Source organism: Sebastes umbrosus, chromosome 9, assembly GCF_015220745.1.
Source record: "Sebastes umbrosus isolate fSebUmb1 chromosome 9, fSebUmb1.pri, whole genome shotgun sequence".
NCBI lineage: Eukaryota > Metazoa > Chordata > Actinopteri > Perciformes > Sebastidae > Sebastes > Sebastes umbrosus.
The window spans coordinates 12331531-12349804 of NC_051277.1; the positions used below are offsets into that span (position 1 = coordinate 12331531).

The window sequence follows — 18274 nt, forward strand, 5'->3', positions numbered from 1 at the left end:
CGCCATCTAATCGCCAAAAAATGCAATTCTTGCAGAAATCTTCAAATGTCAAAAGTTGTTGAAACCAAATCACAGCATGGCTTTTTAATGGTATTTCTCAAGGTCTTGGTTTCTTAATGTGGTATTTTGGAGGGATTATTGGTCATTTTTATTAATTCTTGAGTGGTAAAAAATGGTTAAATTTAGCACCAAATCTGTGTAACAAATGGTATCGACCCAAAATTGCTGCAACAACTTATGAGACGAGCATGGGAATGGCCATCATATACTTCTATCATAACCCTTTTACACTTTTACAATTTATTTTAAATTATTTATTCATTCATTCATCTTTATTTTTGATTGATGACTAGAACAATTTGACACACAGCACTGAGCAGCATCTCAGATTAATCTTTAGGTTCCCAGCTTTCAGATGATGTACACCACTTCTATGTGGACATCTACTGTTGACCTGCTATCTCCCCCTAAAGACCCCCTGTACTCCCCTAAAAAAGACAAAAATGGGTCTATTGTAAATCATTTGGGTGCTGAGGTATTTTATATTCAAGGCTGTGCAGTCTTTAAATAACACTGAATCTGAACAAAACTTTTAAAAAGGCATTTCAGGACCCGAATGAAACTGAGCCACCTTCGCTCACGGCCAAGCAAAACATCAAGCGGACTCCGCGACGCAAGGCCCTATATTACTTTCAACAATTATTTACATCTGGCTTATTGAGCAGAACCCATTTTTTTTTTTGTAATAGCTCAGTGATTCGGCATGCAACATGCTTATCTTGTCCGTCATCGAGGGGAGAGAGGCCACGGGAGAAAACGCAGGGAGTCGTGAACCCGGCGTAGAGTGACAGCCCGAATCTGGGTGAATTGCTACGGTCGGCTCGGTCCTGCAGAGAACTCTGTTGACCGAAGGCTCTACCACGCTGATGCTGAGATGATAATAACACTCACAATGATAATGAGAACGTGGGCGGGTGGTGGGGAGAGTAAATAAGAGATGAATTCAAATAAACCTCACAGCGGTCTGAAAGATATCCCACTATAGGTACGCAGGAGAGGCTTGTGTACACAAAGGGCACATTGTTCTACAGTATGGTAGGATGTAAAACACTCATGACATGAATCTGTCTGCCTGGTTTTCTTGGGGGTAGGGTGGTGGAGCTGGTGGTGGTGGTGGTGGCTTTTTTTTTCCACCAGTGCTGTTTTTGGATGTTATCCAGACGGCTGCTGGACTTCAGCGAATGGCAGAGGAGCTTATGATGTGTTTAAGGATTAATTGCAGTATTTATCCAGAGTGTGAACATTGCATGTTACATTAGAGGACATGGCCCGTGGAAAAATACAACATGTGTTATTCCTGTCGACTCAAATGGCGCTATTTCAGTGAGCAATACGCTATTTGTGTGAGTAATGACACAAGAAACACGATTACGGTTCCCATTTTGGAGTAAATCGCGCGTGAGCTTCGTAAAAACCACAAAGATGCAAAAATGTGGTGCCATAATGTGTTCTGCAGATCTCCACATATTCATCTTTGAATGAAGGTGCGAAAGAGCCGACGTTGGATTTCCCATGGAGAGAATTTCTCCCCCCCCCAGCCTCTGAGTCCACAAATGTCATCAAAACATAATTCCCATTAAGATGATTTCCATGTTGACTCAAGAGTTCCCCCCGTATTTATAAAAGGATGTGGCATTGAGCTGCGAGTGACTTCCTTGAAACAGAGAGTTCCTCCCTAAAATCCTCCCCAAAGCTTGTTTATAAAGATTGATTATTCTGAGCCCCGCTGTCCTCACACAGCTACAGCGCCTCCCCGAGTTTCACTCAAATGACTCATAATTAAAAGCACATTCATTGGCTGTAACAGAGAACATGTTTAACTCTGTCTTTCGTTTGTTGGTGTTAAGCAACTTTTGATTAGACTGGGAATGTGAAGGCAGTGAGAGGGAACTTCATCTAAACCTCGAAACTCATTTAAAAAACACATTTAAAATCCAGATATTCTATACAAAACTACCGGGTGCTTTCTCAATGGTTGTTGTAGGTCATGAGTTAATTACTGTAGTTGGGATGTCCTGGTTTGTTTGGGGTTTGTTATTATTTTACACAAACTTTTGAAATGTCGCAAAAACAGAAATGCAAATTAGGAACATTTCCATCAACTGGTTTGGGTTTGCGAGACTCGCTGCCCGACAACCTATCCTAACCTTAACTATTAAAGGTCAATCCCTAACCTTAACCATCTCGCAAGAGTTTCGCAATTTGCGTGTTACCTTCAAGCCACAGCCCAGTAGGTCAGAAGTTGGCGCTATAGGCTACGCATGGCTGTTATCCGCCAGTAAACAGAGTAGAATAAGAAGTAGAGGTTGTGAACCGGAAACAAAACAAGTTGCCTTGGCCATCTAACCATCTACAAGATGGAGAGAGGTCTTCAGGGATTTGTTTCAATTGGGCATGTTTTCATGTCAGATGTGTTAAATGTTCCTTAGCTCAGAATTTATTTGGCAAAGGTGTTTCCATAACACATAGCACATCAACTTTTTTTCGACAAAGGCAAAAAACAACTCAAGGGAGCGTAAAAACTTGTTTTCGCAATTGAGGAAGTTTTATCGAATTTTGCTGTTTCCATACAGCTTTTCTAATGAGATGTGCATAAAAATATGTTAATGGAAACACAGCTATTGCAAGTGCAACTGTGAGATAAGACTTAATTAATTAATTTTCTGTCACTATATCCAGTCAGCACTATTTCCTGTGCAGATTTCCTGATCCGAAAGTAGGATCTTCCTCACTATTACAGCTGTATTTTACATTAACAGCATTAAAAGCAGCCAGTGCAACTTACAAATAATGCAAAAGCACATGAAGTATCCTCCGGAGCCTTTTACAATTGTCAACTTGGCTCTGTGGTGTACAGCAAAACTTTCATAACGGTGATAGTTAATGCCTTTACATACATGCGTAAAAACTAAATGACCTTTTTTAGAGGTCAGGCCCGGGGTCACGGTGTTCACACCTCTTGCCCCTGTACAGTAAACACCCACATCCTCATCTCTCTCCAGACCTCTCGGTACGTCTCCTCTCATTAGTCTTCGAATGTCTCCGCAGACTTGATGGACAAATCAGCGGTGAAACAACATTAACGCTCCACAAATTATCACCCGATCTCAGAGCTGCTCTCCATTCTCACATCTGCATCAAAGCTGCGAGGCCCGTCTTCGATAAGTGCTCCTTAATGCTGTGTGTACTGCAGCCAGCCGATGCCTTTCAACACACATGAAAGCTTCAGCGAGTCGCTGGGAAAATGAAAGAGAAAGATAGATGTGTGTGTGTGTGTGTGTGTGTGAGGAAGACGATGGCTGTCCCATCTTTGGAAGAGCGACTGTGGTTTTGTGCTCCATGCAGCATGGAGGGGGCTTGGATGAAGCGGTGCTCTGGTTGCCACACCAGCTTGAGAACATTTATAGACGTGTATGATGGATGCTAAACAGACAGCAGCGTCATCATGAGACCCCTTGGCTCTCGAGTGTCACCGTGCCGTCAGGCTCCGCAGAGGCAACACATCTGTTCCCGATCCCATGTGTGACATTCTGCTGCTTCAGCCGTTTCAGACTTTTGTTTTGTTTTCTAATTCGGGGAGATGCTGCTGACTTAAGAGCTGGTTAACTCACTGTGTGTTTGGCAACCAGCAGAGCTGCTGCTGAGCTGGATTCTCCCAGTTGGTCCCACTGGTTTCTCTTTTTGCTTTGAGAAAGCAGATGTTGGTATTGTTTACAACGACTTGTGGGATGAATTTGGTGACACGCTGTTTGCAGAAGTCCACCCTGTAGGGGGGTCGAACCAACCCAGGATCAACTTTAAGTTTTCATTGAATCATGATTTTTTTTTACAACTTTGTTGCAACAAAACTTTAAATCTGCACCAACAATATTTTACATCAACAAGAGATCAAATGACGCTCTCCTCTCTGATCTACAGAGCATTTATCATCTATCAGCTCATTTTACATTTTACACTTTACTGATCTAACTCAGTCTCATCGACGCTGTGTTTCAGCCAATAGAGCTCTAAAAACCGACTGTACACTACACACATGCTCTCTTTGGCATGTAGCACTAACCTCTCCTGTTATTTTAGATTCTGCTGTTCCTCACCTGGCCACCAGCTGTCCTCAGTGTACTCTATTTCCTCACCTGGATGCTCACCTGTCTACACACCTGCTCCAAATTTGTCATCAGCTTCTGTATATAAACTCCACAGTCTTCAGCACTCACTCCTTTGCTGGTTGCTTCAGATTCACAGCCTTGTTTTTACTCTCTATGGTGTGTGGTTGCTTGCCCGTTTTTTTATTTCTTTGACCAAGTAAAACATTGTTTTTGCCCCTCAACCACTACCTCACGAGTCTCTATTTGAGTCTCATTCCTGTTTCATCACAGTTCTTTTTTTCCTATATGAAACCACCTGTGGAAATACCCCTGAGCAAGAAACAGAACCCCTAAATGCCCAGATTTTCCCTCACTTGCAGACTTTAAGTGAAGTTTGAAGTGCCATCCAAATTCACAATTTTAACAGTTTTTTTTGTATTTATTTTTATCTGTTCTGTGTACGGTTGTCCTCGACAAAAGAAATTGTTAGTCAGCTAACACTCATACGATGTTGTCGACTAATCGATTAGTTGATTTAATCGACGGATCTGTAAAACTGTGCGTCACATTTCACTTTCATGTTATAACCGCGTGATTGTTTGTGTCGCATGTTCACAACGTCAAGTCACATTTTCACTGTACAAACGTAGTAGTTTTAAGCCCAACCATGTTTTTTTCCCTAAACCTAACTAAGTGGTTTTGTTAACTAAACCTAAGCAAGGGTTTTTGTTTAATTCACAACATTAAGCCAAGGGGTCTTGTCAGTATGTGACAAGTTAAGATGAGAACATGTTGCAGTTGCACCAAGTCCTCAAGTCAAGAGGGTGGACATTTGGTTTCAGCTCTTATCGACTCTTCAAACTCTGTGGCTTCTGGTTCTTTAATCAGTTCAGTTTGGACCAGAACTCCATCCAACCATCTTCAAGAGGGGTCTGGTATGAATCATTCATGATCCGCGGCTTATACACAAAAACATTGCATAAATGATGGTCAACAAGCAAATCACACAGGCAGGGCCAAAACCCCAAGACCAGAATATAAAATACACACTCACAAGTCTCCATGTGGCCAAATGTGCCTGGTGTAGTGGGAGGACTGGCTATCTAAATGTTTACTGTTCATCCAGCCACCGCTGCGCTGCAAAAGCCACTCTGGAGGCCTCAGCTGCACTTTAACGGAGAAAATAAAACTGCATTTGAAAACTACGAGTGCAGCAATTATGTATATAAGGCTTTAAGCTACAGAAAAGCTGATTACAGCGCTAGATATTGTAATCATGATTAGTCAAGATTGGCCTTTGATTGAGGAAGTGGATTATTTAATTGCACTTCTGCAACTTACATCAACATCTTGATTATTTTAACTCAGGAAATGGAATTAAATGCTTCAATATTGCAATTCTGTAACTTTTAATGACACCAAATAGTATCAACGCCACATGACCCTCCCTGTTTAACTACATTAAAGGTGAGTTGTGTGTTTTTACCTCGGATACGCCACATTTCCTGAGGATTTCGGTGGCTTATTGTGGACTCGTGTGTGTGCCACATTGTTGGTCAGGACAGTAGCGTTTCTTTTATTGTGCTGAGTTAGGGAGAAGACGACTGAGAGCTGAAAACAATGCTGCTTCACGCTGCCAAGATCTTACTTCAGCATAACAAACATCTGAGATGAACTGAGGGAGGCTGGTGCTGTTCGAGCCAAACCACAATCAGAAAACCATCAGCAGCAGAAGAAAAAAAAGTTTATTCTTTTCTGCACATGTAGTGCAGGGATACCTCACCTCAGATTTAGATAGAATCAAAACAATTCAACTGACATGTCACACACACTGTAAACAGCAATTTGTAGTTCTCTTGCACATGTTTAGTAGTTAGAAGGACCTTAAACGCAGCTTTATGGATGATGAACAAAGAAATTTATGTCTCTTGAGTCGTGCATTACGCCTTGTTTTTGTGTTATATGCTTTTATGCGCCTGGCTACAAGGAGAATTTCCCCGCAGGGACATTAAAGATGAATTGAAACTGAGAGGATCAGAGCGCTGAAACAAGCAGCGGCAGCAACGAGAACCTGGTTAAAGGTACCCAGTGGAGCTTTCACTGTAAACAAACAATTTCCTCACAAAACCACACTGTGTGTATCTTTCAGTTTGAACAAAGACCTTGAATGCACACCTGATAAAACATTTACAAAGCTTTTTTTATGGTTTTGAATGTTTTGAACGCTGCTTTGTTAACAAAGGCTTGTAGCTACATTCTCATATTATTATTTCTTATTTGCAGATTGCTGCCCTCATGATGCATTACCTTCTACTGTTGGCAGAAATCATAGACACGATGGATGACGCATCTTCACTGCCTCCCACTATACAGAGGTGAAGCCAAGGTATGTTAGCACTACGGTAGCTGGTGGCTATAAAAACACAACAATTAACCATAATATCTCTTAATATCTAAAACTACATTCATGATCAAATTGACACATGTTCTATTACACAGACTTGTGAATTAAAGTTGCATCTCCTCTCTCGTACAATTCAGAGCCTCCGGCTGCGACTACTTCACTCAGAGCAGCTGTCAATCATTACGTCTCAAATAAATAATCAAAAGCAAACTTATCAGAAGATTTAACACTTGAACATACATCAGCTTTATAGGAACTACCTAAAATGACAGATATCATCTTTGGGAAACATTTATTTGCCGTGTCCTTTCACTTTTTAGTTTGGCCCATGTCCCATCTACTAACATGAAGGGGATTTAAGACCTATACTGCAGCCAGCCACCAGGGGGCGATCCAGATGTTTTGGCTTCACTTTTGGAGAGCTGTCTTGTCGTCCATATGTATATACAGTCTATGGTGGACATGTGCGTTAACGTATTAGTATAGATGGATATGTCAGTGTCATCAGCCAAAAAATAATCTGCTGCCCAGGATTTTCCCCCTAGATAGCATTTATAATGGCAAATAGCAAACAAGGTCAGCTATTGCTCTTTGTATTGTGAACTTTTAACCATGGTAGCAGCATGGTCCAGACTGCAATAACTGAAATAATTGACGTTCACGGTCCTTAGTGGGGGGATCCTTGGACTTTTCCTTTAACAGCATCATGAGGTTGACATTTGAGTGAAATGTCTTGACAACATCTGAGGGACTGCCATAAAATCACAGCAAGGGTACAGGCATTCATGTACCACACAAGATGGATTGCAATGACTTTGGTGATCCTCTGACTTTTCATCTAGCGCCATCATCAGGTCTTTGTTTTTGTTTTGTTCTTGGTTAATGATGAAATACCTGCAAATCTTATGACTGTCCCATCAGCTTCAGCTGTACTTTTAAGCATTTAACCTCAAAGGAGCCGTCAGCATGGCTGTAGACTAAAATCCTGAGGTTTAATATGCACCCAGAGCCAAGTAAAGTTGTATTTTGTTTGTGCTTGATCTCAGCTCTGATGGACTTTCCTGGTGGCAACAAGGTCACAAGATAAACCTACAAGGTTAGAAAGTGAGTTAGAACAATATTGTGCTGTGTGATATTGTGTACAAAATCTGACTTTTCTCTAATCTGTACATTTTTCTCCCTTCAGGCCTCCAAACCACCTTAAGGTGTCATTACGACCTAACTCGCTAGGGCAAGGGGAAGCAACATAAAGCCAGTTGGAATTGGTAAAACAAAGTTATTTTATAAACAGGGAACTTAGATCGTCATAACAGTGTCTCAAGCAAAATAACTGAGAGCCATTGCTGTGGAAAATGAAGAACACACAAGAACAAAAGAATCTACTCTGCAACTTTTTAGTCATTGAATGATCCTTTTGCAAACCAGTTCAGCCTGAAATCAAAGTGAGATGAAACTCAAATATCTTGTTTCAGGATTTTGTAGTTCAAACTGAGATACATTGTACAGAAACAAAACGTCCCCCTCTTTCTAAAGACACCAGACAAAGCTTCACATTCTGTAACTGTTTAAGCATACTTTATCTTTTCCCACTTATTTTGCAGCCCGGGCCCAACGAGCCGCTCTAATGTAACGCTGATGTCTTCTCTCAGCGACGGCGTATTATGAAACACAGAAACAGCTGCTCAACACTGTATGTAATTACCGCATATTTCTCCCTATCCTGCCTGTTATGATGTTTATGAAACCCCAGTGTGTCTGCCTGCGAGAGTGTGAATGTGTGTGAATCACGAACATAAACTCTCTCACACACACACACACACACAGGTGTATGCAGCTCTAATACTGTACACAAAAACAGCTGCCCATTTTGACCCCTTTTGCTGCTCCTCATGTGCCGGTTTCCAGGCTGTAACGCTGGATGCTTATTAGTTATGATGCCTGTAGGAAATGGCAAAGGCTATATGTCACAATCCACAACACCAGCGTGGATAATCTGTTTCCTAAATTTAAAATTGGCAGCGCTGGGTGGCTCGGGAGTTGGCAGCGTTTTGAAGGAGCCGCGCCCGTTATTATACGACACAGATTGAATGTATCTGCCCCACCAAACTTGGAATTCCGACATCTGAAAGGACGGCTCATTAAAACCATTAGCACAATATGGGCTTCTCATTGGCACATGACAACCATTTAACCCCATAACAGATCCCCGGTTTTTTGCTATAACACCTGGTGGAATTTAGTAGCTGAATAGTTTGCAATAGGCTCCACTTTGCTCGTCTTTCACCCTCCTGACAGCCTCGCGTGTATACGCAGTGGGAAACAAATGTCACGCACAAAGTAATGGCACTTTTTAGGTATGGAGGAATGCGTGCACACTTGGCAGCTAATAGGAGCACATTAATTTTCACAAGAGAAAGAAAGAAAAAACCTCATTGTCCCTCCTTTGCTCATTGGCTACTTCAGTCGCCGGGCTCCCTTTGGATTTTCCCATGCCCTGCTATCTTTTCTCAAGTCTTAATCTTTTCATTCTGTCAAGGCCCGCTCTCGGCAGCCTCCGCGCTATTTCCAAAGGTCTGGGCTTCATGCTAATTGTCTCTCAATGGCACGGTTACCTCCCACCTACATAATGCACCTTGTTTCCTCCCGCTCAGTCACCATTTTGGCTCATTCAAATTCAGCAGAGAGAGAGGCACTGTAAGAGCGATGCCTCGGGCTGCAGCCGTGCAAAGCAACTAACAAAAAAAAGAAAAAGAAAGATGATTTGCTTCCTTGTTTTTGGCGGAACATTTCTGTGGGTGGGCTGACCAGTGGGACACTTTGAAGGATGAGTTGCATGTGATTGCTGTTGTGTTACACAAAACGACAGCACATTTTGTGGACAGCTACAAGTTCTGCGTGCCGACATTTATCTTACAGTTCATCACTTCATGGCAGCAGCAGCAGCGCTACCGAATCATACAGTTTTGATTGAGCTTCACTTTCAATTCAAGTGCTTCTTCTGCTGATCTATAGCACTCGGATGCAGTGAAAAGGCAAAAAGGAGTTAAAGGTTATGAAAATCATAGTGACGACATGAATGCAGAGCCCCCCCTCGCAGGTTAAATGGCAGTGCCGTCGTGAAAGGAGCACATAGATTGTGCTAATTGTGTCCACGTAGACCCCAAATTGGCTGTTTTTCTTTCGCTGCAGAAGTCTCAACCACTCAGGACTGAGACGACAGCCATGCACCATTAACATCTATTCAAGTGCACACGCTTTGATCTTCCCGGAGAGAGGGAGCGACGGGGGAACACAGGGGGAGGAAAATAAGGAGAAAAAACATCATCAACAATTCAAATGCGCCCAATTATTGGACCATAAATAAAAGCCTAATTAGCATAAATTGCTTCCACATTGTTGCTATTTTTATTCGCATTTTGTGGATTTTTCTGCATTAGAGTTATGATGGAGATGCTTAATTTCATAGAGAAATTGCTGCACTAATTAAAACTGCTGGATAAATATTTGCTTTTGTGCACAGAATCCACATGTGTTTTTTGTTTGGAAACAACAAATAGATCCTGATATCATCACAGCAACATTTGATCAGTATCACTAATCTGTCAACGCAGCAGCGTCTGTAACATGTCAAGCTGAGGCCTTTGGTTCACCTCTGAATCACAGTCATCAACGTCAGCATTTATTTAGCCACTAACATTTGTTTTTCACTTGCCAATTGAATTAGAGCTCAATTGATTTAGCCATTTTCCTAAAATTAGGAACAGAGCGAGGGGGAAGCACTGAGACACCGCGGCCAGAATTACATTCACACGTCGGCGTGAAGGGTTTTTGTTTTCCAGACGTCCTCCATGATGGTGCTCATAAAGGGCAGCCTGTCTGCTCTGTCTGGTTCGGGTTATGAAGTCACTCTTGAATCCAGAAACAAGACGGCGAGGATCAGGTTGGATCACGGTTCTTTCCCAGCGTCTCCTGAAACATTGTTTTTGATCAGACGAACCAGGATCTCCAGAAATGGAAACCACTCCTTTCCACCATTAACCCCTTCATAGACATTTAGACAGTATCTGTATCTGTGTGTCTGGGAATTTTAGCGCACTGCCTGCTGGGAGTTAAACCTGCACTGATTGATCTCTCTGACCAGTAGACCATGATTATAATGAGCTTTAAAGATGGCATTCCCACGCAACACAAAAACTTTCCTCCAGGGTTAAAAACCTCAACACCCAGTGATACTCCGCTGTCTTCTCCCACACACTTTCAACAACGTCGGGCCAGAGGTTCGGCCTGCCATTTGACTTTAAGACATCTTTTGTTCTCTTGTGGTTTTTAGTTTAGTTTTTATTAGACGCTCCGTTTCATCAAACTCCAATTTATAATTGCCTGTTCGAGACGCAGAAGGTTACAATAATAAACCATAACTTTCTCTCAAGTTTGAATGTTTTCCTTGGTCACTGTTGATGTCATTCGGCCGTTAAAATGCCAAAAAAATGACTTAATTGTAATTTCCATCCAAGTTGCGGAGGGAAAGCACCCTGATTTCCAATAAGTGTCCCTATAGATTAGTGCAAGGAGTTGTTTTGGGTGGTGCATTTTGTCTGGAGGATGTTTTCTGGCAGAACTGGACAAAAAAAAGAGGTCAAGGGACCCCTTTGAAAATGACAAAGCCAGTTTTTCCTCCATACCGTTGAGGTGTTATTTAGCTTTAAAACTGAGCCCACTACAACCTAGAAATTGCAAGTTGCGCTAACGCATTAAAGAAATTAGTGGCGAATAAAACAAATTTGCGTTAACACGTCATTATCGCGTTAACTTTGACAGCCCTACTATATATACATTTTCTTTTTATGTGTAAAGGAGGGCGAGAGAAAGAAAGAAAAAAGACGAGGGAAAAAATAGAGTAAAAATAAAAAATTATTATAAAAAGAAGAAAATAAAAAATCCCCTTCTTCTTCACAGTGTGTGATGAATAAGACACAGAGTTGTCTTTGTCTGCTTCCTGACGCTGAAGGGAGTTTGTGTGGAGGTCAATTGTGTCTGCGTCTAGGACACTGAATCCAGACCACCTCTCAATGTTGATCAATCAAAGAAAACCAAACATCGCTCTCCCGTCTCATCAGTCACCATGAAATCATGCATAAAAGGGGGGGGGAAAAGATTCTCCGCTCTCGACAGATGCTGAAGTTCAGCCTGCTTTTCAAAAGCTCCTATCGTAGCTGACCCGCCACTGAACCTCTCTCGCTCTGTCTCGCAGCCGCTGCCAATGTAAGCAGATGCCTCTTCGGGGTTCGCTTTCGCTCTCTTATTTATGCATGGGATGATAATTCTATCCTGCATGTGATACGTCAAAGAGAGGGAAGAGTCAATAACTAATGGAATTCATGCTAAACAAGCACTTCTCTTTCCTCTTTGTGTACCACCCAGGTTTTCTGCTGATACGCTCACCTCTGCTGAGCGTCGACTCCGAGCCCACACAGTTTGCCACAACAGCTTTAGCTCAATTACTGCAGGTCCTGCTGGATTGAGCCCTTTATATCTCCAGCTGGGAAAGCTCACTCCTTCTAAACTCCTAGAGCGGGGAAGCTTTTGGAAAGATCTATAAAATGACATCCAGAATAAAAGCCTCCCCTCTCTGCCTCTCCCTCTCTCCCTCCACGGCTCCATAATACACGGTTTTACAGTTTGACAGAAGGTATCAGTCTCTTGTAAGTCCTGCAACTGGATACTTTTCATCCGCTAAAGTTCAGCAAACCGTAAATCAAAAAGTCGTACCTCAGGAGTAATGTTATAATCAAAGGATACGTCCGCAGTTTGAGAGTCATCGCAGTCATTCAGATGAGCTGTAAACAAAATCAGGATACGGTACAGCGTGATACAGTGCTGTAATCAGAGTTTACAAACCTGCTGGCCAACGTCTCACATCAGGCTCTGTTGGCAGGTGAGGCATAGAGGTACTGTATATACACAACCTATAGATATACTGCACTATCCTCAACTCAAACTGGTACGTGGATATAGAAAACATGTTCTGTAGGAGTAAAACTAAAAAGGGACTGTATTTTGTATAAAATTATTATTGTTTTCACCTTTTGTTGTTTTTATTTTTCATTCATATTTCACAGTTCTGTACTTGTTAGAAGAGATGCACCGATCTGATACTGATATCAGATATCGGGCCTATACTGACTCCAATAGCTAGATCGGGTATCGTGACAATAAGGCCGATCTATTCAATTCAATTTTAGGTTTACGTCTGATAATTAGGCGCAAAAAAATCTATATCAGTTTAAGTGTGCGCTATATTTAACAGTTTACCTTGCCGTAAGACAGCTATACAGTCCATGTTCCCAACGGGGAACTGACGCCATTATCTATGCTCTCGCCCAAGCAACCAGACTCCATTGAAAAACGCAGTCATTTTACCTCGCAGAACACGGGAGCTGCTGGTCTACTGCTGCTTCGATCGGTTAGTTTGTTTGTGTTATTGTGTACATATTGTGTACAAGTTTTTTCAATAGAGTCCGGTGGCCTTGGTGAAAGCACAGATGGATACAACGGCTTCAGTTCCATGTTGGAAAGAGCTGTCTGATGGCGAGGTAAAGCGGCGAAAATATTCTAAAAATAGCGTACAATTAAACTAATATTGTTTTTTTTTGTTAGGAGTGCTTTCATTTAGGTGTCTAAAATACTTTTTGCTGTTGGCCCCGCCTACAGCAGTACATTGCTTTGCTCCCGTACTGGTACTCCTGTCTGTGCTGACCGCCATCTACTGTAGGTAATACATATACTATGGATACGCACCTCATACAACCCCACTTCAAAACACCCAAACTATCCCTTTAAACACTGGTATCGGATCACTTGGTACCTAAAGCCCAGGTATTGGCATCGGCTTGGGGACTGAAAAAGTCAGAGCAGTGCATCTCTACTTGTTAGTTAAACTTGTTTATGGGCAAGTAAAACATGTGTTACCTCTGCTTACAGTAGCAATGTACTGCAGCTGATCCGCCCGACCTTTGAGCCACTAAAAAAACGTCCTCACTGAAATGGTTGGAAAAAGGTTAAATTAGCTTAAAGGTTTGACTTCTAACAGTCCTGACAGAGACAGGAGTGCTAAAACAACGATAAAAAATCAAAACACTAGGAATTTTGAGAATTGAAAAATTGCATACTGGCCTGGAAATGCACTGTGCATGTGTGAAAAGCTGAAGGTAATTTCCAGCTCCAGTTCAACATATGTGTTCGGTGATTGATTTTACGTGCACAAATATGCAGCCATAATGCATATAATTATATCCTACTGTACAAAATGTATGTCAAAACTGGCTCATAAGTGCTCTGAGAGTAGAAAGTAAGAGGCAGCGTCTGAGAGTTCAGCAGGTCAGCTAAGAAGGCTTTGCCTGAATATTTCCAGGCGATTAAATTCAGTGGTGAGAGTCTTGTGAAGACCCTCCAAACTCTGCACCTGGTTCGTATTCCATCCTCACAATCTGCTTTCTTTGGACACTGCATCTTCCTCTTATTTGATTTCAGCTCTTTGAGATATAAAATGTACGCTGATACTTAAAGACCGTCTTCGGGGATGGCGAGGTGAGGCGGAGAGTCGGCCTTCCGAGCCATTTGGAAAATAGATTTATAGAGATTTGGCAGCCCGGTGTGGACTGTCAAAAGAGTTCTGAATGAGACAGAAAGCCATGCAGCCTACACATATAGCAACAATTATGGGATCTATTAATGCTTTTTTTTGTACCCAGCACTCTAACAAGTCCATCTTGGATTCCGTTCAGGTATTTTTATGAGACGGTTCAAAGGACTCACATGGTTCCTGTCTTTGCTGAACAGTGTCAGCAAACACATTATCTGATCCGACGGATGCCTTAAGATGCAGAAACCCACACGGGCCTGGATTTCCATCTGTCCCACAGTCAGGATGGTCTACATTTAGGTTTTTTACGACTTAGCAAACGGAGGTGGCTCCGAGGTTATTAGATAGCAGTAAATTCCTGCTCTTCGTGCCATTATCTTGAGTGAGGGGTATAGTATATATGATGGATCGTGATGGGTTTACTGGTCCTCAAAAGTCCTCTCTGGCTATAAGTATGGAAAGCTACTTCTGCTGGCAAAAACAACATAATTCATCAGAGACATGAAGATATTCAAGTAATCAAAGTTGGAGACAGAGGATGCCGGTGTCAGCATTTCTGCTTCAAGTTTTTGCAGAACAAGGAGCTGAATGAACCGTTTTTCAAGCCATAATAATCTTCATTGATCCAAAAGGGATTTTTCTTAGTGAGCATGACCTTTATTCACAGAGACGACTGTCTCCATCCATTTCCAACCTGGACCCTGCTTCACCGTTTTCCATCAAATCAACCTTGGTAAATTTGACTGTCTATAAAAGGCAGGAATAGGAGGGGATTTCATTCAATATACTGTATGTCTTATGAAAGTCTTGAAGGGCAAACAATATTTCCGTATCACAGCCCAGCTCAGGGGTCGTCTGTCTCTTGTTAGATAAAGTTAGGGACACATAAAGCAGCCATGTGTGGAAACCCCAATACAGGTCGCGAAGGTGACAGACAATTCAATTTAATTCAATTCAATATGCTTTATTGGCACGAGTGTAACAGGTACAATAAGCGTTGAGTTTTAACAGGCTCTGTCCATCCACAGCAGTCATCATCCCTGGTGTCTCTCAAACTCTCCCCTCCCGTCTTCTGGGAACTCTGCAGCTGAAATAAATGTTTTTTAATGTATGAAACACGATCAGATGGTAAACAGTTTGGAAATTTCTAATCTTTTAAATTAATAGTCCTCCAATTTTAAGGTGACAAAAAGTAATTTGACATGTTAAGATAACTATAATATGATGTGGAATAGGTCTTCCCATCCATTGACATCAGAGATCAACACTATAATGGACTTTTTTTCTTCAGTCTGGTTTTGTGCAGATGTAATATGCCAACTTTTACACCCTCAGCGTGGGTATAAAGATTAAAATCCATAAATGTAAAAATTCCTCAAGATGATGTAAAAACTGGTAATGTACTGTATAATATTGTGTGACACCCAATTTTCTTAATAACTTATATAACGTATATTGTTTTGTGTTGTTCAGTTTTTCACTTCTTGTATTCATTAGGCCAGTGATTGTGTAAAAAGTGTAGTCCGTGGCACTCTGTCAGGGGGTCTGCAAAATAATGTGCAATAAATTATGAAATTTTGCTGTATCATTAAAAAGTGATTTACCGTGTTTTATGCCTGCACATATCTTGTATTATTTACTGTGTTTTATATATTATGGATGCCTGCAAATGGTGTTACTTCATTTTTTTGTTTTTTAAAAATTAAGAAAAAAGTTGGTTCATCTATCTTCCCTTTATTCATGACAGCTCACTCCTTTTTTTTTTATCTTTTCTTAAAAGCAATGGACTGAAGACTCTCCTGCAGCCAGGTGGGTCAGGCAGAAAACTTGAGTTGGCTGCTCCACCCACACACACATGACAGACTGGACTACCTGCAACATAAATCCAACGCACCTTTCCAGTGAGGGACTGTATGAAATGTCACTATATGTTCTCTTCCTGAAGGAATTGCACTCTGGTTGAAATGCTTCAGTGCTTCCCTTCATCAAGGTAAACTAGCTGCTAACACAGTACAGTTTCCGGTGGCCATGTTGGCAGCTCAGGACTATATTTTCTCTGCCTAAAGGAATTACTCTCCGGTTGAAATGCTTCAGAGCTTCACTTCATCAAGGTGCTTGGCTTTACTAATGAGGTTGCTGAAGCTTAATTAGCCTCTATTAAATGTGCTTATGGGCTTGTTGACCTCTATTTCCTGCTGTTATCCTACTGGTCCTCTACCTGTGTGCAATATTAGCATTGATATGAACTTTGAGCTGTGTTTTGTCTTGATGTGGTTGACCTCATTTCCTCATGTTTGTGGGTTGGGAGGCCTCTGCTTTGAGATGTTTTCATGATGTTGGTTAGTGATATGCTATGGGTTGACTTTGTTATGCAGACAATTGTTGGTGTTGTTGTTGTTGTTTTGGAACATTTCTACAAGCTAAATACAAACAAGATGTTTAGTAGAGGTTACTATTGTACAGTAAAGTGGCCTTGGGGATGTTAACATGTTGCCTATTTACATAAGTATTGGCTTCTTGGGAAACATAGTTATTGACACATGTTTTCGATAATTCACATTCAATAAAGCATTAGAGAAATATGTAAATATCGCATCTATCCTGCTGTTCTACATTTTATGCTGGTACATTGTGCTGCACGCATTGTCCGTTTACTGTCTATCAGTGTACTGATGGTTTTCTGCTGCTTATCACTGCTAAACATTATTTTTTTTAAATAAAAGATTACCATGACGTTTTCTAAGTTTAATACTCTTAAGATTATATTGCAATTGTTGGAGGTGTTCTGTTGAGGAATGACAACATGGCGGCTTGACTCTCACATTATAGTACTGTACTGTATATAGTCTGTGTGGTCTGGATTGCCTACCAAGGAATGGTCATAATGTGGTTGGTGCTGCCATCCATATAATTGACATCTGTCTTTGTATGTACTGGGGTTTTGGGTAGAGATGTTTATTCTAATGTTCCCCAATCTCTGCACTTATCTTGATGTGCTTGGTATCTAAAATATGAACTTTGTAAATTGCTTTAGGTTGGCGAAGTCTCTCCCCTTCCGGTGGACCACATAGAAATAAGGTCCCATCCTTATTTCGGAAAAAATATTAACCGTAGTCAAATATTTTCTTGATCCCGTTTGAATTGCGCTGTGTTTAAATTGCCAAAAAACACAACAGTATGTGTGATTCATGGTGCAATTCAAACAGGATCAAAAGAATATTTATCTCTCTCCGTTGACTACCGTTCATATTTCCGAAATAAGGCCTCATGGTGGTCCACTGGAAGGGTCAGGAGTTCAACTCTCTATTCACATACTATAATATTCTACATGTGTTGGCTGCCTGGAATAACTGAAAGGTTGTACTTTGCTTTGTTTGACCTTTTAAACGTGACATTTTGGGATGTCCCTCAGTCTAACACTGACTTTAAGTAGTCCTTTATACATTTTTTTTGCTTTTTTCTGAGGTGGATCCTGTTGGTTTTGAATTGAGGGAAACCAAATTGCTGGTCATACTTTGCATTCCAGCATTTTGTGGCTTTGTCATACCATAGTAAAGATGTTTTGCTGCGTTGGTGTCTCATTCGTGTCCCGAAATGTATTTGAAAAGGCCACAGATGCTGCACAGCTGGGCTTGCGTGTAAGACGTTTTACACATACATGTACTTTAGTGACACGGACTCCACAGTTAGACACGTACACTATACTTATAATAGTATTTATAAGTTCTCTTTGAAATGGCTTCTTTACCTATTCAAGAAAATATAAGGTGATGCGGAAATGGCAGTAAAAATGCTCAGAAACGTTCATTTACGCACAAATTCGCTCTTCTCATGATTTATAGATAAGCTCTGTTGTGAATTGGGTTGCGATGGTTTGTCATTTTAAAATAAAGTGGGTCCCTAGATAAAACGTTTTGGAAACACTGCACTAATCAATTAATCAACTGTTTGTTTAAGCCGTACTTGTCTCGCCTCTTAGATTAGGAGTTAAGTGTCAAGCAACACCAACAAACTCTCTTCATGGTCAACTCAGCCGCTGTGGCTCATCACTCTTCAGTCTGTATCAGCTGTCTGAGAAAGTAA

The 18274-nt window shown here is 41.3% G+C and overlaps 1 long non-coding RNA gene across 1 annotated transcript; it reads right to left on the minus strand.

Annotated features, from left to right (window-relative positions):
• Positions 1-13058: 13058 nt before the first annotated feature.
• Positions 13059-13351, minus strand: LOC119494110. Its single transcript, XR_005208126.1, has 2 exons — positions 13317-13351; positions 13059-13183 (listed from the first exon to the last, which is right to left on the minus strand). It is a non-coding gene; the product is annotated as an uncharacterized LOC119494110 (long non-coding RNA).
• Positions 13352-18274: the final 4923 nt, after the last annotated feature.